The following is a 26,857-nucleotide window of genomic DNA, read 5'->3' on the forward strand; positions in this document are numbered from 1 at the left end:
GTGGATACAAAATAATCATGTCTAAGGATCGATGCAGACAACAACAGCAACAACCAAGCATTGGCCGTACCAATTGGTTTTGCCATATTAGTGTATTATGAAAATATGTCCTCGGTGCAGTGCAGAGTTGGAAAAGCATTCCAATGACACATGCGTGGCTCAGACAGGGCGGGAGGGGAATCCTTGCCCACTTGTAGTTGTCAATCAAACACAATAGGATTTTGTACAACAGGTGCTCTGAACTCAGATTTTTTAAAGTGCTTTTATAATGGTTAAATAAAATGTTGCCTAAAATCACACTATTTAAGCAGGTAAGATGTGCCTCGAACCATGGCTGCAGCAGGGTTGGGTTGGGTTCTGGTTTTGTATAATATTTGCTACCCCGTAACTAATTGCAGCAGCGCCAGTCTCAAATTCAGCAGCAATGTATGCTTCCTTCCGGCAGTATAAGAAGTAATTGTCCCCGCCCCCTCCTTCCCCACTCCATAGACGTACTAGCAGTGTTTCTTAGACAGGACCTTTCCTCTTGTGTTAGCATAAGACAAATTCCAGCACTTAGAGTACAATAGTTGTCGTGTGGGGAGAGGGGGAGTTTGGCTGCTTTGCGGGGTGGCTGTTCTACAGATGTGCACATTCACTTGAAGTGATTACTTCACACTTCTTACTTCATGAGATGCTGCCGCAAGCGGACTTAATGGAATCCTACGGAGTCTAAAACAAATTAAAGGGTGAACGAGTTATTACGTCGTTGGAAAGCACACTTTCACCACTGCTTTAAATTGCATAAGGACCAATGTGCAATTAAAAGAAAACACAAAACTGCAGAAGGCCCTGGAAAATGACTACTACATGTTAATATTAATAATAATAAAACCATTTGTAGAGCGCATGGTTACACTGTAACAGTGTGTCCCCGCGCTATGGAAAAAATCCGTCCAGCAAGCAAGACCTTCAGCACTTGGTACCACAAGGGGGGGGGGAAAGGGATAAAAACACTGGGCTTAGGTTTGAGGGAATAGGTATGTTTTCAATTTAAGTCGGAATCTTGCTTCCGATGGTTCCATACGGAGTTCGATAGGGAGCTCATTCCATCTCTTACAAGCTAAGTATCTGAACCAGCGACCTCCCATTCGTGCTTTGAAGATGCGAAGAACCTGAAACAGCATGCTCCCAGATGATCACAAATTGCGTTTTGGGCGATGGATCGTAAGAAGCTTTTGAAGATAGCTTGGCCCTTTTCCCTAGGCTACACGATGTGTAATACATAGTGATTTGAATAGGATACGTTCCTGCATGGGTAGCCAATGGAGGGTCTTAAGAGCCTGTTTCCCTGAGGCTCTTCTGGACAAATTCAGGACCAATCTGGCAGCTGAGTTTTGAACGCGTTGCAGCTGCTGTAACTCTTTCTTACTCAGGCCAATAAACAGGGAGTTTCCATAATCCAGGTGGGGGGTGACTAGTGCATGTATGACAGATTTCCTGGTGTCAATGGGCAAATAGTCGAGTACGTGTTATGTTATGTTATGTTATGTTAGAACTGTATTTCTTGAGCGCACGGCTACCCAGAACGGGTGTCCCGGCGCTTTGGCAGAGAGTCCTGAACACAACCAAGAAAAAACCCAGCGGCAGAAACACTGTAGGCCCACTGGTTAGGTGGAGAATAGGAGCGTCTTGAGCTCCTTTCTAAAGGCCAGAAGATTATTAGCCTTGCGGAGTGATAGAGGGAGCTCATTCCACAACCTGGCCGCCATAAACTGGAAAGACCGGCCTCCCATCCGCACGCGTTTGATCACTGGTATCTCCACTTTAGCCAGGTCAGCAGATCTTAAACTCCTCCGGGGAACGTAGCGAACAATGCGCTTCCTGAGGTAAGCTGGGCCAATGCAGTGGAGGGCTTTAAACGCCAACGTAAGGACTTTGAAACTAATTCTGCTGGGAATAGACAGCCAATGCAACTTTCCACGCAGTAGAGAGGCACTGGCTCTCCGTGGAAGGCCAAAGATGGCTCTGGCCGCCGAGTTTTGGACCACTTGCAATCTGGATACCAGATATTTAGGCAGACCAGCGAAGAGTGCGTTAGCGTAATCTAAACGCGAACCCACGAGTGCTTGCACAATGTTCTTGCGATATTGAAGGGAAAGCAGTGGGAGAAATTTCCTCACCATCTTCAGGATACCAAAACATTTTCCCGCCAGGCCCGTGATGTGGGGACGAAAAGAAAGACTGTCGTCGAATACCACACCCAGATTTTTTACTTGGGCAACTGGTTTCTCAGGGGGGAACATGTCGGAAGGCCACCACGATTTCCAGCCAGGGTCTTCAGCACAACCGAAAAAGAGCAACTCGGACTTATCCGAGTTACATTTCAGGTTCTGGTGCTGAAACCATGCAAAAACAGCACTCAGGCAGTCTCTGATTCTGTCGCCATTAAAAACCTCTCCCTTCCTGCAGGTGAACAGGAGCTGGGTGTCGTCAGCGTATGAAATGACCCGGGCTCCAAATGCCTCCGCGACCTTCGCCAAAGGGGCCACATAAATGTTAAAAATGGTGGGGCTCAGGATGGATCCTTGAGGCACCCCCACCTCTAGCGAAGGCATTTCCGCGGAGAACGGAGGAGCCCAGATCACCTGCCGACGGTCGGTTAAGAAGGATTGAAACCAGTCCAACACCGTCCCCCGCAGACCGACCTCCCGGAGTCTTCGGAGGAGGCCGGCGTGTGGGACGGTGTCGAATGCCGCCGACAGGTCCAGCAAGACCAACATGGCCTTTCCCCCAAGATCAAGCGTCTCCCTGATGGCGTCGGTCACCTCCACAAGAGCTGTCTCCGTACTATAATTAGCACGGAAACCAGATTGGGAGTCATGCAGCAGTTTGTTATTCTCTATAAAGGTGGTAAGAGTGTGCTGAACATGTTTCTCCGCCACCTTCGCCAGAGCAGGGAGGAGGGAGATTGGTCTATAGTTGGCCCACTGTAAAGGGTCGAGCAGAGGCTTCTTAATGAGCGGGAGAATAAGAGCATGCTTCCATTCTTTAGGGACCACTCCAGAACTCAGAGACATGTTGAGCAAGGGGTTCAGCAAGTTGTTAATAGCTGGTGCCACCGAGCTCAGGCATTTGGCCGGACACGCATCCAAGGGGGATCCAGATTTCAACCGGGAAAGCAGCTCCAGAGAGGACTCGCAGGATAGCGGGGGGAACGTCGAAAGAGTGGGCACCTGCTCGGCTGCAGCTGATGGAAGGACCTTCAGATCACTTTCCACAGCTGCGTCCACTTCCAGGGACTCCACCCGATCGAAAGAGTCCTGAATCCTACGGATCTTGTCCACAAAGAAGTCAGCAAGCTGCTTGATCCACTCCTCAGTATGGGAGTGAACCCTAGCGGCCGCCACCGGTTCTGTGAATTCCTTCACAATTCGGAATAGTTCCCGGCTCGTGTTATCAGCCTGGTCTATTCTATGCTCGAAGTAGATCTTTTTAGCTTCGGCAATCTGTCTGTGGTAAGATTTTATCGCACCCCTGTACTTCAGTTTCTCCTCAGGCGCGTAACTGCGCCGCCAGAGCCTTTCAGACCTTTTGCAGTCCTGGCGTGTTTTCCGCAGAGTAGCGGTAAACCAAGGAGCGAAATCCTGGCAGGGGGCTGTCCTGACCGGTTTCCGAGGGGCAAGCTCCTCGAATCTTGTCCAAAGCCAGTCCTGGACTAGCGGCAGGTCGACTTCTAAGTTCCCAGTCGTAATGCAAGGATGTGCATGGAGTGCATCAGCGAGCATATCAGCTGACACCAGGTGAAAGGCTCTCGCTTGACGAGACCCGTCCTTATAAGCTCTTTGACACGTCTGGAGCTCAGCTAACAACACGAAGTTAATTAAATAATGGTCGGACCATAGAACCGGCAAAGGGGAGGACACCTTAATTGGCACAGTGGAAAAGATTAAATCCAATGTATGCCCTTTCACGTGCGTTGGACTATCGATGAAAGAGGTCAGTCCGAGCATCTCGGTAATGTCCCGTAGTTTAGATGCATCGGCGTCAGTTGACAGGTCCATGTGCAGATTTAAGTCGCCCAACAGTACACAGTGTGCCGATCGCACACAGGGTACTGACAGTGCCACCTGTAAATCCTCGAAGAACGAGCCTAAAGGCCCTGGAGGTCTATAGATCAGAATTCCTGTGCAGGTATGTGAAGCCGACAACTGGAGACTAAAGCCCAGAGCTTCACAACCAGCGATATTATCTACAGGATAAGAGGTGCAAACAAGGGACTTGTCAACAACTAAGGCCACCCCACCACCTCTGCCTCCAATTCTATCCCTCCTTAAGATGGTAAAGTTGGGGGGAAGGGCACTAGCGATGTCCGGTTCCGAGCCAGCCCCCAACCAAGTCTCTGTCAAAAAAAGACAGGAGAGTTTCGAAAGCGTAAGGAGGTCCCAAATTTCCATGGAGTGACGCGCCAAGGATCTGGTATTTAACAAGGCACACTGACATTCCAAGGGGAGGGAGAGGGGAGCGCGAGATGGAGATGATAAGGGACGCCAAGAACAACCAGGGCACCCTTTAGCCAGATGTCGACCTCCAGGGAAAAGACAGATACAGCCACTTTTGGGGGGACGGAGCGCACATAAAGCGGCCGCACTATACCTAATCATCCCACACACCTACCCTAGATGCCAGAGTCCCGCCTCGGCCGCCTCCGAGACGCTGACGAGCGCAGACGGGCAGGACTCTGGCACGACTCAGGCGCAGTGAGGGCGCCACCGCTGCGCGTAACCGCTGCGCGATTTCAAGCGAGCTTTAAATAGCGTGCTCTCCGCGTCCCAGCTCACCTGGACGCTCCAAGATGGCGCTCACACTCCACTACCCAAGGCAAGATGTCCGCCGTCAACCACAACCTCCCCAGAACCGGACCCGCCAAACAGCGGTGGTTGTTCCAGAAATTATGTGCAAGGTAGGGGGCAGGAGGGGAGCTAAAAACGAGGGATAATGCAAATCAAAATAAAAATAAATGCCAAAAAACGGGGTTTTAAAATGCAGCAGTGCAATGCACAAGGAAACGCGACCAGCGCGACCAACAGCGAGGCGCCAAGTGAATTCTCAGCCTCAGGATACCTTACCAGGTAATCCCCTCGTGATGCTCGCCCTAAATAGCGTGCTCTCCGCGTCCCAGCTCACCTGGACGCTCCAAGATGGCGCTCACACTCCACTACCCAAGGCAAGATGTCCGCCGTCAACCACAACCTCCCCAGAACCGGACCCGCCAAACAGCGGTGGTTGTTCCAGAAATTATGTGCAAGGTAGGGGGCAGGAGGGGAGCTAAAAACGAGGGATAATGCAAATCAAAATAAAAATAAATGCCAAAAAACGGGGTTTTAAAATGCAGCAGTGCAATGCACAAGGAAACGCGACCAGCGCGACCAACAGCGAGGCGCCAAGTGAATTCTCAGCCTCAGGATACCTTACCAGGTAATCCCCTCGTGATGCTCGCCCTAAATAGCGTGCTCTCCGCGTCCCAGCTCACCTGGACGCTCCAAGATGGCGCTCACACTCCACTACCCAAGGCAAGATGTCCGCCGTCAACTACAACCTCCCCAGAACCGGACCCGCCAAACAGCGGTGGTTGTTCCAGAAATTATGTGCAAGGTAGGGGGCAGGAGGGGAGCTAAAAACGAGGGATAATGCAAATCAAAATAAAAATAAATGCCAAAAAACGGGGTTTTAAAATGCAGCAGTGCAATGCACAAGGAAACGCGACCAGCGCGACCAACAGCGAGGCGCCAAGTGAATTCTCAGCCTCAGGATACCTTACCAGGTAATCCCCTCGTGATGCTCGCCCTAAATAGCGTGCTCTCCGCGTCCCAGCTCACCTGGACGCTCCAAGATGGCGCTCACACTCCACTACCCAAGGCAAGATGTCCGCCGTCAACCACAACCTCCCCAGAACCGGACCCGCCAAACAGCGGTGGTTGTTCCAGAAATTATGTGCAAGGTAGGGGGCAGGAGGGGAGCTAAAAACGAGGGATAATGCAAATCAAAATAAAAATAAATGCCAAAAAACGGGGTTTTAAAATGCAGCAGTGCAATGCACAAGGAAACGCGACCAGCGCGACCAACAGCGAGGCGCCAAGTGAATTCTCAGCCTCAGGATACCTTACCAGGTAATCCCCTCGTGATGCTCGCCCTAAATAGCGTGCTCTCCGCGTCCCAGCTCACCTGGACGCTCCAAGATGGCGCTCACACTCCACTACCCAAGGCAAGATGTCCGCCGTCAACCACAACCTCCCCAGAACCGGACCCGCCAAACAGCGGTGGTTGTTCCAGAAATTATGTGCAAGGTAGGGGGCAGGAGGGGAGCTAAAAACGAGGGATAATGCAAATCAAAATAAAAATAAATGCCAAAAAACGGGGTTTTAAAATGCAGCAGTGCAATGCACAAGGAAACGCGACCAGCGCGACCAACAGCGAGGCGCCAAGTGAATTCTCAGCCTCAGGATACCTTACCAGGTAATCCCCTCGTGATGCTCGCCCTAAATAGCGTGCTCTCCGCGTCCCAGCTCACCTGGACGCTCCAAGATGGCGCTCACACTCCACTACCCAAGGCAAGATGTCCGCCGTCAACCACAACCTCCCCAGAACCGGACCCGCCAAACAGCGGTGGTTGTTCCAGAAATTATGTGCAAGGTAGGGGGCAGGAGGGGAGCTAAAAACGAGGGATAATGCAAATCAAAATAAAAATAAATGCCAAAAAACGGGGTTTTAAAATGCAGCAGTGCAATGCACAAGGAAACGCGACCAGCGCGACCAACAGCGAGGCGCCAAGTGAATTCTCAGCCTCAGGATACCTTACCAGGTAATCCCCTCGTGATGCTCGCCCTAAATAGCGTGCTCTCCGCGTCCCAGCTCACCTGGACGCTCCAAGATGGCGCTCACACTCCACTACCCAAGGCAAGATGTCCGCCGTCAACCACAACCTCCCCAGAACCGGACCCGCCAAACAGCGGTGGTTGTTCCAGAAATTATGTGCAAGGTAGGGGGCAGGAGGGGAGCTAAAAACGAGGGATAATGCAAATCAAAATAAAAATAAATGCCAAAAAACGGGATTTTAAAATGCAGCAGTGCAATGCACAAGGAAACGCAACCAGCGCGACCAACAGCGAGGCGCCAAGTGAATTCTCAGCCTCAGGATACCTTACCAGGTAATCCCCTCGTGATGCTCGCCCTAAATAGCGTGCTCTCCGCGTCCCAGCTCACCTGGACGCTCCAAGATGGCGCTCACACTCCACTACCCAAGGCAAGATGTCCGCCGTCAACCACAACCTCCCCAGAACCGGACCCGCCAAACAGCGGTGGTTGTTCCAGAAATTATGTGCAAGGTAGGGGGCAGGAGGGGAGCTAAAAACGAGGGATAATGCAAATCAAAATAAAAATAAATGCAAAAAAACGGGGTTTTAAAATGCAGCAGTGCAATGCACAAGGAAACGCGACCAGCGCGACCAACAGCGAGGCGCCAAGTGAATTCTCAGCCTCAGGATACCTTACTTTACGTATGGTTTTAAGGACTCCATAGCATTTGCCCACTAGCCTTCCAATGTGCTGTCCATAGGATAGGCTGGAGTCCAAGAAGACACCGAGGTTCTTCACCGTTTCTGAGGGGGAGGGTGTGGGCCCCAACTCAGATGGCCACCAGGCTGATGACCAGATGGTGGGAGCTCTTCCAATCACCAGTAACTCGGTTTTATCGCCATTAAGGCGTAGATAATTGTCATTCATCCACTCAGATACCTCCTTGAAGCAGGAGGAAAAGTTTACTGCTGCCTCATTCTGGTGATCATCGATTGCGCATCATCTGTGTACGTCAGGATGTCCACTCCGTACGGTGCCACAATTCTAGCCAGGGGTTCCATGTATATGTTAAATAGCGTCGGGCTCAGACTCGAGCCCTGAGGAACGCCATGCCTTAACCACCTCGGGGAAGATTTAAACAGAGGACAGTGAACTTGGAAGCTTCTATCTTCTAAAAAGGATTGTATCCATTCATGGGCCGGTCCTTCCACTCCTATTTCTGTAAGGCGGGTCAGCAGCGCGGTATGAGATACGGTGTCAAACGCCGCACTCAGGTCTAATAGTACCAACGCTGCCGTCTGTCCCTCGTCTACAATTTGTCTAAGCCTCTCTGTAGAGAAGAGAAGGGCTGTCTCGGTTGAGTATCTAGCCCTAAACCCAGACTGAGACGGGTGAAGACGCTGGCCCTCTTCCAAGAACTCCATGAGCTGAGTGTTGTCAACTTTTTCCACTATTTTCATACAGAACGGGAGAAGAGAAAAAGGGCGAAGATTTGCAAGCTGAGAGATGTGGAGGTTAGGTTTCTTTTTCAGGGGTATCACCTGAGCCCTCTTCCATTCATCTAACACGTGGCATTCCTTGAATGAGAGAGCGACCATGTTGCTGATATGGTCTATTACCACCTCAAGCTGGTTCTTAAAACGCTTGGGTGGAGCTGCATCACTAGGGGAGCCTGATTGAATACTGTTCACTAGTCTCAGCATTTCCTGTCTGGGAGGTACTGTAAAGCACATTAAATACATTTCTTTGACAGGTGTCGTTCTGTTGTTAGAATGATTAGTAAGCCGATCAGTCTCAGCCAGAAAGGAAGCGTATATTTTCTCTACTTTATTCTACTTTGTTACACGCTTTTATTGCAACAAATAAAGTAGACGATAAAATATAGGCAAAGTGGTTTAAAACAAAAATTAAAAATCGGATTAACAAAATGAGCATGTTCCGCTTTAGTGAAAGGGCAGTAAGATAATTGTGCAAATACATCAAAAGCAACACAACTAATGAACCTAGCTTTCAAGTTTTATACCCTGGAGAGAAAGGCTGCATAAATTCATTTTGCAGTGTTTTAAAATTACGAGAGTCCTGGAGACCAAAATTAGTAAGGTAGGGGTTAAAGTTACAAAACTACAGCAAGACTTAAGTAAAACCCAGGCAGGTTGGAGAAGTGTGGCTCAGGGGTTAGAGGCGGCAGATTCGGAAGCTGAGATCGGTCCTGGACCAGGGTTCAATTCCCCGCCTCGGCGGGTCTTGGGCTCAAAAATTCCACGGACTCGATAATTCTCGTTCCGGTGCCTACTCGACTCACGGGTTCACACTCTGCGACTCTGGGCAATAGCTTGCTTAATCTCCACTACGGCCCCTCGCGGCGGGATGCCTGGCTTTCACCTTGTGGATACCCTGCTGGGGTTATCTCACAGGGGAATACCAGGACGGGTTCCCAAGGCAAGCGCCTTGATGCCTTCGGGTGATACGTGCGCTATATAAATCGCAATACATTTACATTTACAAGGCTGTAGTGTCGGCACAAACAAGCATTATGTAGTCAGGCGAGTGCAGCTTGTGCCGTCTCTGCCTCCCGTCATCAATTAGGAACGTCACTGCTTTGTTTCGTGGGAAATGGAGGATGAGAGCTTGATTAAAGGGTTTGCTGGTATTCATTAAGGATCTGGCACCGGCAAACTCCTTCTCCCTGGGATGAAGGATACTGTCATCCATGGAGTGGACAAAATAAAAACAAAAAAATAAAGAAAAAGTAGCATGTGGCCATTTTCCCTGAACTGAACATATGTAATAAGAGCATCCTGTGGCCCATTTCATGACACGTATGCATGCCAATAAGGTAGTTTAAGGGTTAAAGATGCTGTGCTCCACAGTCACTCACACATCTTGTAATTCAGTACTCATGACGCCATCTAAGTGAGAAGCCGCACGAACATTTCCTCTGACTGTGATCTCGTCCCATGTGATGCTGTGTGACGCCAATGTTAGGTCAAAGGTCATGTGGTGTAAAAGGGGCGGCAGGACAAGGAGATATAGATATGTAACATAGGGGAAGCTTGGTTAATATGTCCAAGGGGCATAAGTGCAACAGAAAAATGACATCAGGAAAGTCTGAGCTGGAGGAAATCATTAAGGGTAAGGATTCTGCTTACTTGAAAGTGCACTTAAGTATCCAAATGCACAGAGATGATATTGGAACTGGAAATGAAATCCGTCCGTAATCTTCTGCAAACATATATCATAATTACTGACCTCAGAGTATCATTCCACACAAAGTGTATAGACATGCTGGACGATCAGTGTATCGAAGGGTGTCATACCACAAAGAATATACAAACACACTGGACGATTGGTGTATCGCAGTATTTAGTAATCAAATATCATTTTAGCCAGAAAACGTGGATGTGAATATGCCTATAAGTACCGCCCGTGGAGTCTGACGATCCCTACTCAACAGAATAAGAAATGACACCTAATAAACTTACATCAGTAATCTGTAGATGGCGACCATCCCCCAAAACGAATGAAATTAGAATAGACCTCAGTAGTAATAATCTGAAATAAAAACAAATCGGTAGTACTTAAAGCATGCACCCAGCCACAGCGATAGGGACTGAAGGAATGTATGAGCCATATCACAGACAATAATAACTGCCCTATTTCAGAATCCACAAAGCATATAGGGCAGGTCCAAATGTCCATTCCCTAAACAATGAAACCTTCCAAGTTCCCATAAACATCATTTATATTCCCTAATGTTATTAAACCGCAAGGGAGAATAAAAGCCCTTGACCCCAAAGCATGGAGGTCAGGTCCCACACATGACCCATATCACCACAGGCGGAACGCGACCCAAACCAGCCTTTCTAAAAGGCCTACCAGATAGGCATTGTATGGCGGCCGAAGCCCCAGGAGAAATGTGCAGAGACCAGCCCGATGGATCAAAGGCATACTTGAACTATCCACGATGGGGCACGCAAGATGCGTGTGACGTCAACAGAGCTCATGGAGCAAGATGCGTGTGACGTCAATAGAGCTCATGGAGCAAGATGCGTGTGACGTCAAAAGAGCTCATGGAGCAAGATGCGTGTGATGTCAATAGAGCTCATGGGCTAGGCCTGAGCTGAATCCATGGATGAATGCCGGAGCCAGACACGCAAGATGCGTATGACGTCAATAGAGCTCATGGGCTAGGCCCGAGCTGAATCCATGGATGAATGCCGCAGCCATATTTAAATGTTCCCTGTGCGCCCAAAGCCAGAACAAAAAATGAAATTCCCGGGTTACAGCGTCTGTTTAAACGCATCTTAATTATAGCTCAAACTTCACATCCTAAACCAATTTCATAATACCAAAAAGAGATGCCGCGAAATATGGCAACACTCGAGCCCTATTAATGTATCTGAACCAATGAGGATCTATAAGTTGGCATAAATCTATAAAAATAGTTTGAGATGCCCAAGCAAATTCAAAATGTATCCAATCATACCATAAACTATTTAAAGTCCTGTGTGTGTAAATTCTCTGCAGTGTTGGCACAAACAAGTATTGTGTAGTCAGGCGGGGGCTGCTTGTGCTGTCTCTGCCTCCCATCATCAATTAGGAACGCCACTGCTTTGTTGCGCATGCGTACGATGCAAAGCATCGCGCGCATGCAACATAAATAATGCGAATTAAGCCACCAATCACGATGTTAACAAGCATTGAAAATGCAATAGGACTCAGATTTACCCGAGCCCTATTGCATTTTAAATGGAAGAGCGGGCACGAATGGAGGCACGAACGGGAGGGGATGGGGGGGTGGTTGTGACACAAGAAGTTACAGACTGCTGGAGGAAACGAGGAGAGACAGGAAAACCAAATCTTTTTTAGGGCTCGCCTGCTGTGCGCATGCGCACAGCTGGAAGCTCTATAGGGGCTTATCCAGTGTTTAACCACCACTGGCGATTCCTTTGAGTGCACGTGCTTTTTAGGTCATTGCGCAAGCGCAAGCCCTAAAAAGCGCGTGCACAATGCCACCAGCCATCTGCCTGCCTGCCTCGCATTACCACATCAAAGGCAGCCGTCCCAGGTCATTTGTCACCTCCTAATTATTCACTGCCTGCCGGCTGTATTTTCAGTTTCGTCTCCTAATCTTCCCGCCCCTTGCTGCAACAACTGTTTATGCTCTGCTTGAAAAGAAACATGGAATGCATGCTGTATCAAAGGATGGGTTTAATTTCTTGGAACATTGCTAGACTTGCATCAAGACTGGAGGATGAGGCATGGCTGGACTTTGTGGGTGATTGTGACATCCTGTGCCTGCAGGAAACATGGAGCCGAACCGCCCAGAGTATGGAGGGTTTTCAAGCCTTTAACACCCTAGCAACACCCTCACAAATGGGCAGGGCAAAAGGTGGCCTAATGACAGCAACCTCCTTAAAATTATGCAAACTTGCAACTTCTATAATAGTTGACTCACCGTGGTTTCAAGTGTTAATGTTGGACAATTTGTTTCCTGAACCATTGTTGTTGATTAACTGGTACTACAACATCTTTGACAACAATGAGACAACCGTAATTTCAGAATTGGAAAAGGCCATAGCCAGGGCACGCCAAGAACAACCCCAACTATTTGTCATCTGGTTGGGAGACTTTAACTGCTCACTATGCGCCCATGGGGAATTCAAAGGTGTGTGGTTTGACAGATTCACACGATCAACCGCTGTTACATTTTAAACACACACCCCAAGGGGATGCGTTAAATAACATCATTATTTTAAATGATTTATGCATAGTGGAGCCCTGGGTTGGTCCAAATTCTGTTCCTATACCGACGTTTCAGGGAACCAGGGGTACTATGAGTTTCATTGACTTTGTAATTGTCTCTAGTGGGCACTTTTACTATGTTGATAAGTTGGAAGTAATTCCTAATGCTGCCAGTGACCACAATCCTCTAATTTTAACCTTGTCTTGTCCTGTTAAACCCAAACATTCTGTTTGGGAGCAACCGGTAAAGTATAGTAGAAATCAAGGTATTACCCTTAAATGGGGCAAAATAGATGCGGTGGGTCTTGAGGCAGAGATCCTAAATGGATATAGTGCTGAATATGAGGCATGTCTCATACCTACAACCAGTCCAGAAGAGGTTATAGGTAACTTTGAATCTTTATGTGGGCATGTAGCAGAACGCCTCATAAAACCAATTGGTAAAAATAAAAAGTTAGGCCCCAGATGGTTTGATGCTGCATGTTCAGCAACGCATAGATCGCTGAAAGCAGCATTAAAACAAAAACCTAGGGACATAGAATCGGTTAGAGCAGCTAGACTAGCTTATAAAGAAGCTATTAAATCAAGGAAGTTGGACTTAAAAAATCAAGCCTGGGAAGATCTAGAAAAGTCCACGGAATTAAAGGATAGCAGGCTTTTTTGGGAAGTCATCAATCGCCCCCTCTTTGCAAATAATGGTATGGACAATATTGTGATGGAGATTGATTGTGAATCATGGGAAACTCACTTTGGGAACATTTTTAACCCACATAAAATCCAATTGAATGAGTTATTGTCAGGAGATGCAAGGGTATCTGTGGTTTCCCAATCTTCCCTTTCCCTGAGTTTATCGTTGACCCTGCAAGAAGTGGAGGATGCTCTATTGAAGGGCACACCACTAAAAGCACCCGGCCCCGATCGAGTACCCTTGGACTTTTTTAAGCACAACGTCAAGGTCTGGGCACCTGTGCTGTTGAATGTTTTTAAAGCAGTTGTCACTAGCCATATCCCGGCATCATGGAAGGAGGCAGTGGTGGTGCCAATTTTTAAGAAGGGCGATAGATCAGACCCCCGATGCTATCGCCCAATTTCATTAATTGATGCATCATGCAAGATTTTGGGCAGGGTTATTTTAGCAAGACTAGAATCATGGGCGGACTCGGTGGGCCTCATTGTGAATTCCCAATATGGATTCAGAAAAGGCAAAGGCACTGTTGAACAGTGCCTTAACCTGGCCCTAATTATTGGGAAATACACGAAGGCAAGAAAATCTTCAATCCATCTTGCTTTTATGGATCTCTCAAGTGCATTCGACACTGTGTGTCGTAGCAAGTTGTGGCAAATGATGGAGGTCATGGGCTTCGAGGAACCCTTGGTCACTCTGCTTCGCAGACTTCATGAATCTACTACTGTGGCCATAAGGTTTGGGCCAGGGGGAGAGAAAACCAAGTCCATCCCCTCGACTGAGGGCGTCCGACAAGGATGCATATTAGCTCCTTTTTTATTCCTTGTATACACAAATGGCTTGGAAAAATACCTGTTGGACCACTGTCACGATTTTCCAAAAGTCAACGGCAGAAGCATTCCAATGCTTTCCTATGCCGATGACACGGTACTCATGACACTTACAGCAAACAGTATGCAGCACTGCCTCGATGCCTTTCATAAATTTTTGTTGGACCTAGACCTTAAGGTAAATTTTGCTAAATCCTTTATCATGGTCTGTGGCCCTAAGGGCACCAAGAGCAGAAAGTTTGTAGTAAGTAACTCCGTCATTGACAAGGTTGAAAATTTTAATTACTTGGGAAACCTTTTTAATCACAAACTAAGCTGGGCCCCGTTAATGAAGACACGAGTTCAGAGTGCTAGTCGCTCAATAGAGGGACTGTTCCGTTTTTGTGGCAAATTAGGCCAAAAACCTATTATACATTTAAAAACTCTGTATAAAGCTAAATGTTTGTCGATTGCTACCTACGGGGCAGGGGTTTGGGGGACAGATAGCCCTGACACGATACAGATTATGGAAAACAAATTTCTAAAACGTGTATTGGCCATTCCATCAGGCTCCTCAAACAGATTTGCCCACAATGAAATAGGTCTAAGCTATGTGAGTGACATTATTCGTCTTTCGCCTTTATTGCTATGGGGCAAAATATGGCTATCGGAGGATCTTCAGCTTACTAAAGACATCCTCCAGGACTGTCTAAAATTGTCAAACATGAATCAAATCCCCTGGCTATCCTATGTAAACGAAATGTTCCATAAAATAGGCTTGGGTGATACCTTTGACAATCCTGAAAATATACAGGGAGATATTAAAAATGTAATTAAATCAAATTATTGGAAATCATCGATTGTAAACTCCCTGGACAGCCCCTATGCCCCTAAGGCTGCCTTACAGCACCAGTTTTATTTGACCTTCACAAATCATGTGCAATGGCGCTTCTATTTGACAAGATTTAGGCTACACACTTTTCATTTTCTTTTTGCATTTCCTATACAGAGGGGCTGGTGTGAGAAACTGCCCCCTTGTACCTGTAACAACAAAGATAGCCAAAACACAATGCATCTTGTTCTTTTTTGTCCCTTATATAAAGACCCGAGAATCAGGTTTATTAAACCGATTCTCAAGGAAAAACAACCATGCCATTATAAAGAGGGTTATGATTTCTTATTATCCCTGTCATCCCCTGCAGTCTGTTGTGCAATGTTGAATTTTATACGAGTGTCACTCCTGATTAGAAAACGGTATGGCTAAATCTTGCCCCAAGAAACTGACCACTTGATATGTACACTTTATACTGCTGCATCGTGATCTTCTTTACTACCTATTTTACTTGTTTTTAAAACACCCTAGCACAATGAATTATGTACCACCCCGTTAATTGAAAGTAAAAATATGGTTTTGTGACTTCACCTGCTAATGAATCTTATAGTGCCATAAACTGTAAAACTGTCTTTCAAAATGAATTTTAAACTGTGTTTGTAAATGTACTTTTACTTTTATGATTCTCTGTATTGAATCGAATAAAGTTTTGAAATGAAATGAAATGCATGCTGTATCCAGGACCACGAATTCCATGCTTCTTAAGAGGGCTTTTCGGAGTTTTGGTTTAAGTACTGAGTGCACTGTGTAGTGGCTAGCTAAGGCGCAGTTATGTTGCCATGTGCTGTTGCCGTGCCCAGACAACATTCATATATATTTTCTTTCCTTTCTGCACACATTGTTGCGTTTTTTTTTGCCCTACTACTTATCATTTTCTAAGCAGACCTTTAAAATTCGTCATTCCTTAAAATATAGTGTAGCTTCGGTATTAATTAAACACCGACAGGTTTAACAAAACCTTCTCCGAATGCAGATGTTAACAAACAAACCTCTCTCATTTACGGTTCTTACTCTTTTCTTTTCTGTGATTTAGTTTTCCTTCCAGAATAACGTCCTACATATTTTTCTGCATGTATCTGTTGGAACAGTAGCAAGCACTTGTCATAATTTATCCAGCATCCTTAAAGGATAGATTTTTTTTGTTTTGAGAGTTGTAATTTCCGTTAAGGCTCCCACCACACAGCTTCACCTACACAGCTCAACCAAGGCACCCACCACACAGCTCCACCGAGGCACCCACCACACAGCTCCACTGATGCACCCACCACACAGCTCCACCGACACAGCTCCACCGATGCACCCACCACCCAACTCCACCTACACAGCTCCACCGATGCACCCACCACACAGCTCCACCGATGCACCCACCACACAGCTCCACCCATGCACCCACCACACAGCTCCACCGATGCACCCACCACACAGCTCCACCGAGGCACCCACCACACAGCTCCACAGAGGCACCCACCACACAGCTCCACAGATGCACCCACCACACAGCTCCACCGATGCACCCACCACACAGCTCCACCGATGCACCCACCTCACAGCTCCACCGATGCACCCACCACACAGCTCCACCGATGCACCCACCACACACCTCCACCGATGCACCCACCACACATGCCCCCACTACACATGCCCCAACCACACAGCTCCACAGATGCCCCCACCACACAGCTCCACCGATGCACCCACCAAACAGCTCCACCGATGCACCCACCACACAGCTCCACCGACACAGCTCCACCGATGCACCCACCACACAGCTCCACCGATGCACCCACCACACAGCTCCACCGATGCACCCACCACACAGCTCCACCTACACAGCTGCAGCGATGCACCCATCACACAGCTCCAGCGATGCAGCCACCACACAGATCCACCAACACAGCTCAACCGATGCACCCACCATACAGCTCCACCGTTGCACCCACCATACAGCTCCACTGTTGCACCCACCATACAGCTCCACCGATGCACCCACCACACAGCTCCGCCGAGGCAACCACCACACAGCTCCGCCGAGGCACCCACCAAACAGCTCCGCCGAGGCACCCACCACACAGCTCCGCCGATGCACCCACCACACAGCTCCGCCGATGCACCCACCACACAGCTCCGCCGATGCACCCACCACACAGGTCCACCGATGCACCCACCACACAGCTCCACCGATGCACCCACCACACAGCTCCACCGATGCACCCACCTCCACAGATGCACCCACCACCCAGCTCCACAGATGCACCCACCACCCAGCTCCACAGATGCACCCACCACCCAGCTCCATCGATGCTCCAACTAAGCTCCACCAATGCACCCACCACACAGCTCCACCAATGCATCCACTAAGCTTCACCGATGCACCCACCACACAGCTCCACCGATGCACCCACCACACAGCTCCACCGATACATCCACCACACAGCTCCACCGATGCACCCACCACCCAACTCCACCGATGCACCCACCACACAGCTCCACCGATGCACCCACCACACAGCTCCACCGATGCATCCACCACACAGCTCCACCGATGCATCCACCACACAGCTCCACCAATGCACCCACCACCCAACTCCACAGATGCACCCACCACACAGCTCCACCGATGCATCCACAACACAGCTCCACCGATGCACCCACCACCCAACTCCACCGATGCACCCACCACACAGCTCCACCGACACAGCCCCACCGACGCACCCACCACACAGCTCCACCTACACAGCTCCACCAATTCACCCACCACACAGCTCCACTGATGCACCCACCACACAGCTCCACTGATGCACCCACCACACAGCTCCACCGACACAGCTCCACCGATGCACCCACCACCCAACTCCACCGATGCACCCACCACACAGCTCCACCGACACAGCTCCACCGACGCACCCACCACACAGCTCCACCGACACACCTCCACCGATGCACCCACCACACAGCTCCACCAATGCACCCACCACACAGCTCCACCGATGCACCCACCACACAGCTCCACCGATGCACCCACCACACACCTCCACTGACAGAGCTCCACCGATGCACCAACCACACAGCTCCACCGATGCACCCACCACACAGCTCCACCGATGCACCCACCACACAGCTCCACCGATGCATCCACCACACAGCTCCACCGATGCACCCACCACACAGCTCCACCGACACAGCTCCACCAACGCACCCACCACACAGCTCCAACTACACAGCTCCACCGATGCACCCACCACACAGCTCCACTGATGCACCCACCACACAGCTCCACCGACACAGCTCCACCGATGCACCCACCACACAGCTCCACCGACACAGCTCCACCGATGCACCCACCACACAGCTCCACCGATGCACCCACCACACAGCTCCACCGATGCACCCACCACACAGCTCCACCTACACAGCTGCAGTGATGCACCCATCACACAGCTCCAGCGATGCAGCCACCACACAGCTCCACCGACACAGCTCCACCGATGCACCCACCACACAGCTCCACCGATGCAGCCACCACACAGCTCCACCGATTCAGCCACCACACAGCTCCACCGATGCAGCCACCACACAGCTCCACCGATGCAGCCACCACACAGCTCCACCAATGCAGCCACCACACAGCTCCTCCGACACAGCTCCACCGATGCACCCACCACCCAACTCCACCGATGCACCCACCACACAGCTCCACTGACACAGCTCCACCGATGCACCCACCACACAGCTCCACCGACACAGCTCCACCGATGCACCCACCACACAGCTCCACCAACACAGCTCCACCGATGCACCCACCACACAGCTCCACCTACACAGCTCCACCGATGCACCCACCACCCAACTCCACCGATGCTCCCACCACACAGCTCCACCGACACAGCTCCACTGATGCACCCACCACACAGATCTACCTACACAGCTCCACTGATGCAACCACCACACAGCTCCACCGATGCAACCACCACACAGCTCCACCGATGCAACCACCACACAGCTCCACCGATGCAACCACCACACAGCTCCACCGATGCAACCACCACACAGCTCCACTGATGCACCCACCACACAGCTCCACCAAGGCACCCACCACACAGCTCTACCGAGGCACCCACTACACAGCTCAACAGATGCACCCACCACACAGCTCCACAGCTGCACCCACCACACAGCTCCACCGATGCACCCACCACACAGTTCCACAGATGCACCCACCACACAGCTCCACCGATGCACCCACCACACACTTCCACCGATGCACCCACCACACACCTCCACTGATGCACCCACCACACACCTCCACTGATGCACCCACCACACACCTCCACCGATGCACCCACCACACACCTCAACCGATGCACCCACCACACATGCCCCCACCACACATGCCCCCACCACACATGCCCCAACCACACAGCTCCACAGATGCCCCACCACACAGCTCCACCGATGCACCCACCACACAGCTCCACTGATGCACCCACCACACAGCTCCACCGATGCACCCACCACACCGCTCCACCGATGCACCCACCACACAGCTCCACCGATGCACCCACCACACAGCTCCACCGATGCACCCACCACACAGCTCCACTGATGCACCCACCACACAGCTCCACCGATGCACCCTCCACACAGCTCTACCACACAGCTCCACCGATGCACCCACCATACAGCTCCAACTACACAGCTCCACCGATGCACCCACCACACAGCTCCACCGATGCACCCACCACACAGCTCCACCTACACAGCTCCAGCGATGCACTCACCACACAGCTCCACCTACACAGCTCCACCGATGCACCCACCACACAGCTCCACCGATGCACACACCACTCAGCGCAACCACAGCATCACTGGTTCAAATATGTTCTTTCAATTTTTCAAGCTTTCACGCTTTATTACAAATCACAAAAAGATGTTAATATTTCACTTTTGTTCTTGGATTTTCGTCACAATAAAAAACACTGAACATAATCTTCACAAATGTTATTTACAAAAGTTTAAGCTATTGCCATTACAAATTAAATAAATAATTAAGTATTAATTATTTAAAAAAATTAAAAGCCATTGTTATTTGTAATATCAATACATCTAAGTCACGTAAATACAAAACATGTTGCATTGCAAATGCTATAGGTGTCACATTTGCGAAAGTTATAACTATTGGCATTGTAAATGATAAAGCTATTAATTTAGCTATATAAAAAAAACCACATAAATAAAAATTATTCATTTATAACACCAATAGCTCAAACTTTCCTAATGCGAGCCCTATTGCATTTCCAATGCTTGTTTAAGTAAAGGGGCTGATAGCCTCGGAAGTGCAAAAATTACGTCAGGGCAGTCAGGAGGCGGGACAAAAATGCAGAAAACCAATCAAAATGCAGACGTTTTGATTGTAGCCAATCAAAGTTATGCTCGGAAAGTGGGCGGAGCTTGCCTCGCTATACTACATACATCATCTCTCGTCGAGACAGCGCATGCCCTGCCCAGGCGAAACTTAAAGATGGTGAAAGGAATTACATGAAACAAATTTACTTTGTGTATGTCCCTTGTAGTGCGGCAAAAGGCAGTGCAGACATTTCCTAGTGTGATAAAAAGCAGTGCAGTGTGCACATATTTCTTCTTTAAGTTGTAAATACCTCTCAGGGCAGTAAAAAGGAGTGCAGTGAACATATTTCTCACGCTATAATGAAAAGAAGAACAGTGCCTACAGATTTCTCGTAGTACAGTAAAAGAAAATGCAGTGTGTTCATAATGATCTACCAGTGTAGCTGAAAAGCAGCAAGGTATACACAGAATTCTTACTAGGCAGAAAAAATCTGAATAATAATGTTAAAAGATTTCTCAAATATTATACAGCAGTTCAGAATGCGCAATCTATCGAGCACATATTTCTCATACTAAAAAAACTTAGGGGCCCATTAGTATGGCGGGCCTAGTGGGAAATGGGACCGCCCGCAATACTAGCTCCTGCAGAGATTCCCCCCAGGATTATTCAGTCTATTTCTACAAACACAGCAGAAGCTAATGACAATCTCCTACCTGAGCAGAGACCTGTGCAGACATGTCCAGGCTCTCTCCTCCTCCTGGGGGGCTGATGGTGGGGGATCTGAGGTCTGAGGGGGGCAGGGGCAGATCTGGGGTCTGTAGATGGAGGTATCTGCCCACCAGACAGGGCTCCTTCCTCCTCTGCAGCAGGCTGGACACACCAGGAGAGGCTGGAAGTGATGTCACCGCTGCTGGTGCTGTCTCTGCCGCCACTGACCCGGAAGAGGAAACCTTTCTCCCTTTCATACAGTGTGCAAGTCCAGTGGGTTTCATCAGCAGGCGAGGAGCGCCCTCTGGTGGCCGCTGACGGAACCGCCTCCTCCAGGCTCCAGCAGCGAATACATTTCACACAAACAAGCATTTATACCTGGGATTTCAGATGTCACAGACGAGAATGTTTTTAAGGGTCAAACTTTCAAGTACAGGGCCTCATCTTGGCTGCTGCTGTGGAAAAGTATTTATAGCTTCACTTCAGATGAGCATCTTTGAAACACTGATGTAAAGGACTTAAGAGTATTTACAGAAAGGTGACAACTGGAAGTGACAGTCTGAATTTCAATGAATATATCAGTATTTCAATGAATATATCAGTATTTTGGTGAGTTTTGCAATTAAACTGGACAGCGTATTCATTTTTAAAAATTATGTATTTACAGTTTTTTCAAATCCACAGCGTGGTACGTAGGAAAGTAAACAGAGGAAAATACCATGAAGTTTTAAACACCAGATCAGTGACAATGCAGCATAGGTCATGCGTCAAAGCAACAATTAAAGATTTACTAAGCTGCCAAGGTTTCATATTGCTATGTGTGACATTTTCATAATTTCAGTGTGATGATGAGTGACATTTCAATGACAATGAGTGACACTTTTTTCGCGAGAAGAAATCAAGCAATGAAGACGAGGGAAACATATTTAATTAAATTAAATTTGAGCAACAAAAAAATCTTTAAACTGCTGCAAAGCACCTGAAACGCATTAAGCCTCAGGCTGAGGCGCAGAGAAGTCTCAGGCATAGCCAACAGCTAGTGCGCTGTAGTGTTTATAATTTTATAAATGAGTCTCCCTCAACATTTACACAGTTGTTTCGAAGTATTTCAAGGAATGGCTTGTTCAACTCGAGGCAGCTCAGCACGAATTAGTAAATATACAAAATAAACGACCTGTTCTATTTTCCATCCACATGCTCCAATAATTGGTGTATTTTTGCTGCACTTTAGTTCAGCTAGCATTCATGTACCACACGTATACATCCAGGTACGAGCTGCCTCACAAACATGGGCACTACCTTCGAGAGACACCTACCAGCCTCTTGGGAGCGCTGAATTTAATTTCCTATCATCACCCAAGTAAAGCACAATTTTGATGTTGGCTCGCCAGGATAAAGTCAAGTCAAATCTAGGGGGGGGGGGGGGGGGGGGCAGACTGGAGCAGTAGCACGCACCCCAGGCATTTTGGTCAAGGCAGCCTCAGCCTCTTTGAAGCGCACACTTAGAGGCTCATTATGATGGCGGTCATCACATATCCGCCATATTAGGATGTGGGAAATTAAAGGCCTTCCCATGGCAGCATCGGGGATTGGGTCTAGCGGCACGTTGAGGGCCCCCCTGTATCTGGGGGAGGTGGGGTACACTTGGGGGTATCTATGGTACCCCCCTACATTTCGCTGCACCTGGTGCCAGGCACCGTGTCGTGCCTGGCACCAGGTGCAGGGAAATGTTAGACATGCGGAATGCGACCGCCATGGTGGCAGTCGCATCCTAATTTGCAGTGCGGACTGTCGCAGGTCTGGCGGCCGGTCCCAAAACCGCGGGGAAGGCGGGCAGACTCAGGTCAGCACGCCATCCTAATGACCCCCTTAGTCACAGCCTTGTGGTGCCAGTGGGCAATTATGTGGAAGATGATAGGTCAGGTGTAGTGGCATTAGTAAACAGTGTCAAGTGAGCGTTCAGGCCAGAGAAATCATGTTAAATCAGCCAGCCTGAGAAAGGTGTTGTGCCGTGCATGTTGTGTGTGAGTGTCACTGACTGGCTGCTATGTGCAAGTTTGTGTTTGACTGCAAATGTGGGTTTGCCTCGTGTGTGTGTGGCACATGGAGGTCAGAAGGTGAGTCAAGCACAGATTTGCCAATTGGTTACTGGCAGCAATTGTTATTTATGGCCCTCACTGACTCCTAGCAGGGTTAAGCAAACACTTACTTGAAATTAATTCAGTTGTGGCCAGCTCAAGAGCAGCTGTATTTCACGTGATCTGGGACAACAAACTAACCATTCAACTGCAGTCAGTCCGAATGTTCTAAGTGACTCCGTCACCACCCAGGGATGTGGTAAGACCGGCTGAGAGTTGCTCAATCGCAATGCAGCGAGCCGCCGAGTTTCATTACCGCACCAGCAGCAGAGAGCACATGTCGCGGGAGGCAGTCCATGACAAGTGAAAGTAAGCCGCGTTACTGCGCAGTGATTCAAACCAGTCTGTACATTGTAGCAAGCAGGCAGCTCAGAGCGTAGCTCCCAAGCAGTCTTCTGAATAGCGCAGCTGCCTGCCTGGCCCACTAACACTAGTATTATTAAAAGACCAGCCCCCACTCGGTCCACGGCGCTTGACTGGCACAGGCGCTTTATGCGTGACTTCACATTTCAGTGCGGTGATGCGGACCACCACACTGAAATGCGTTAGTCTAGCGCCTGCTGCATGGTACTTGGCAGGACTGAAAGGAACAGCTTATTTCTAATTTTCTGTGAATGTGGCTTATTCCTTATATTTGACACGGTTTTATATCCCCGCACAAGACTGAAATTTAGGCACGAATTAGGTTTTGAGTTTCTGATTTAAGAGCACAACTGTCTTCTAAATTTTTAAGATACCGGCCTCTTCCAGGCTTTGTTGTTTTGTTTACAGTAACCACCTTCCTCTCCCAAAAAAGATTCACTGACAAACAATAAAGTAATTTATCTTTGAAACAATTAATTCCTAAGATAGAGATATCAAATATGAACCAGAAATTTCTCACACACTTTGCATTGTATCATAAAAATGAGTGGGTGTTACTGATCTGAAGAACAGGGGAGGGGCATTATAATACTCTAAAATATTGTACTCCTTCACAAAGGCTCCTATATCATACTGCATTTGCCATCAATACACCATTGATTAGTGAGTGCGTCAACTCTTTGTAGCATTGTCATGCAAGCAGTCTTGTATGCCTCAACAGCAACATTAGTTTGGACGTGCATACATCAGAGCCCTCAAGAATCACACATCACGAGTGACATTAACACATTTGGAGGTCGGTCTGAAGTCTCACTCAAACCTGGCCCATTCTTCAAAACTATGGAGATTAACTAGAACTTCAGACGTAACTACGCAGCAAAGAGCAGACCCTCTGGACCACATTTTGTTGGCAAAACTTTTCTCATATTTCACCATGAGTACTGCACACAGTTCCGTTGAATGTTACATTGAATGTCTATTTTAGTGATACTTGGTTGTCAATCTTATCGCTTTGCAAGTCTTCTGATCATGTCTATAAATTCAGTAATGTCTCTTCCTTTGGAATTGTCAAAGTCAAATGTTAAGTGACAGCACTCCCTTCGTCTATTTTTTATACCTCATTTCATTATTGATTTCTCATAAACAATGAGCATATTACAGGTATGAAAGTTTAATCGATTCCGCAGAGTCCAAGATACTCTGTAAACTAGAACTTGTGAGAAGACATTGAAAACAGGAAAAACAATAAATGAAAAAACCCCTCTAGATAGAGGTGATGTGGCTCTGAAGATCCCACAGATGATCAGGGAAGGAGGATGAGGGAGAACACGAGGCGAAGGGACATGGGAACAGGAAAATAAAATGTCAGGGTGTCGGGCCCCATGGTCACCCCCCAAAAAGACAACTCCCACTACAAAGGCCATAGACAGCTAACTCTTCCAATGGTGGGTTAAATACTGGAATATTTACATTTTGGGAAGCAAGGTCAGACGGGCCATGAATTGTGGTGCCACCCCTAGGTTGATGATTAAGGTATCCAAACAGGAGCCCCAGTAGCACAAAGTACTGTACAGTCTGCAGGAAATGCAAAATGTCACAGGCCATGCACTACACCTTCAGCACCTCCAGCACTGCCGTATGTGCTTTATAGGCCCACTCCGGCATCCAGTGAAGGAACTTGACATAACTGCATTTCAACCTGACCTCCTCGAGGAATCTGCCATGGTCTTTCCAAAGGTCGTGCCCATCCTGCTCAGACAGTGAGAGGCCCAGCCTCTGCTCCAACAAACAACATCAATTGTGGGCAGTGGTGCTAGAAAAAAGGCTGTCCACAGCTGTAACATACAATCCCACCATGGTGTCCTTATATCCTTTCCACATCAGGATATAATGCAACATTGGGGCAGATTTAAGATCATAAGGGGGAGCACCCAGCATGTGTTGCAGGCTATGCATAGACTGTCAATACTGTCAGTGATGCGATTGTGGCAGACCATAATCATGCATGAGAGTAGCAAAGGGGGCCAACTCACCGTCCCCTACTATATCATCAACAGCGCGTATCCCTCTGGTCTTCCACTGTGTAATCAGAGTTCAGATCATACTTGGCTCCCAGCAGCTCCTTGAGAAGAGCAGGGATCAGCAATGCGTTATACGTCTGAGCCAGGTGAAGCGGAAGGTCAGTCAACCACCACTGTTATGCCTCACAGTAGCAGCCAAATCGTTCATCGAATTACCTTCAAGGACCTTCCTGCCCTCTCACAGCACCGGTGCATAGGAGATGGACCCAACGTTTTCCTCCAAGTTAGGGGAGAGGAGTTGGCCTAACGGCTAGGGCGGTCGACCTCGAACCTAGGGAAATGGGTTCGAGTCTCGGCAATGACGCTGAACATCCTGTGATTCTGGGTAAATCACTTATTCTCCCCGTGCCTCACAAAAATGAATGTGTCCTAATGTAACCAAACTGGTGCTATGTAATTCGCTCTGATACCCTATTCGGGTCAAGTTCGCACTATATAAAACTCTATTAAAAAAAAAAGCACTGGCTCAGATACTGGTACCATCTGTGCTTGTCTTCAGAGGCTTTATCATTATTATTATTATTTTGAATTTGTATATCAGCTCACAGCTACCCAAGAGGGTTTCCCGGCGCTGTACAAGAACAGCAGAGAAGTAGAGCAGTCTATTGGTTGAAAAGCCATGTTTTCAAGGATCTGCGAAATGAAAGAAGATTAGGTTGCAGACGGAGGGGCAATGGCAGGGTGTTCCATAGGGTGGGGCCCAAGTAGGCAAAAGAGCGCCCACCCATGCGAGAAAGTTTGATTTTTGGGATTCAAAATTTTTCTTGGGTGGAGGATCAAAGACTACGGGAGGGAACATAAGGGCAAACTAAAAGTTGCAAATAGCTGGGCGACTGTGAGTGCTTAATGCGGAACATGTAGGTTAGGGCTTTGAATTTGACCCGCTTTTCCACAGGCAGCCAGTGGAGGTCAACACGCAGTCCGTCTGTGGGAGTAAATTTGGGAGCGCGGCAGAGTAGTCTAGCCGCGGAGTTTTGAACTCGCTGTAGTTTTCGTACTACCTGTTTGTTAACGCCCAGGTAGAGTATGTTCCCATAGTCCAGCCTAGAAGTGACAAGGGCCTGGACTACGGTACGCTGGGCGTGAGATGGGAGCATCCACACAATCCTACTCAACCATTTCAAGATGGTTAAACAAGTGGCAGCAACCTTGGTGGCTTGCTGTCGCATGGAGAGAGAGTCATCCACAATGAAGCCCAAATTACGTACATGGGTGCATGGCTAAGGGAGTGGACCCATCTCAGGTGGCCAATGTTGGG

General features: G+C 48.5%; 1 protein-coding gene across 1 annotated transcript in view; it reads right to left on the reverse strand.

Annotated features, from left to right (window-relative positions):
• LOC147737805 (uncharacterized) overlaps positions 1–21,212 on the reverse strand; it is a 40,184-nt gene extending 18,972 nt beyond the window's left edge. Inside the window, exon 1 of the mRNA XM_086944995.1 lies at positions 21,023–21,212. The gene's annotated coding sequence lies outside the window, so the exon portion shown is untranslated. The remainder of the gene's footprint in view (positions 1–21,022) is intronic.
• Positions 21,213–26,857: the final 5,645 nt, after the last annotated feature.

Source organism: Lissotriton vulgaris, chromosome 1_1 (genome assembly GCF_964263255.1).
Source record: "Lissotriton vulgaris chromosome 1_1, aLisVul1.2, whole genome shotgun sequence".
In the NCBI taxonomy this organism is placed as follows: domain Eukaryota; kingdom Metazoa; phylum Chordata; class Amphibia; order Caudata; family Salamandridae; genus Lissotriton; species Lissotriton vulgaris.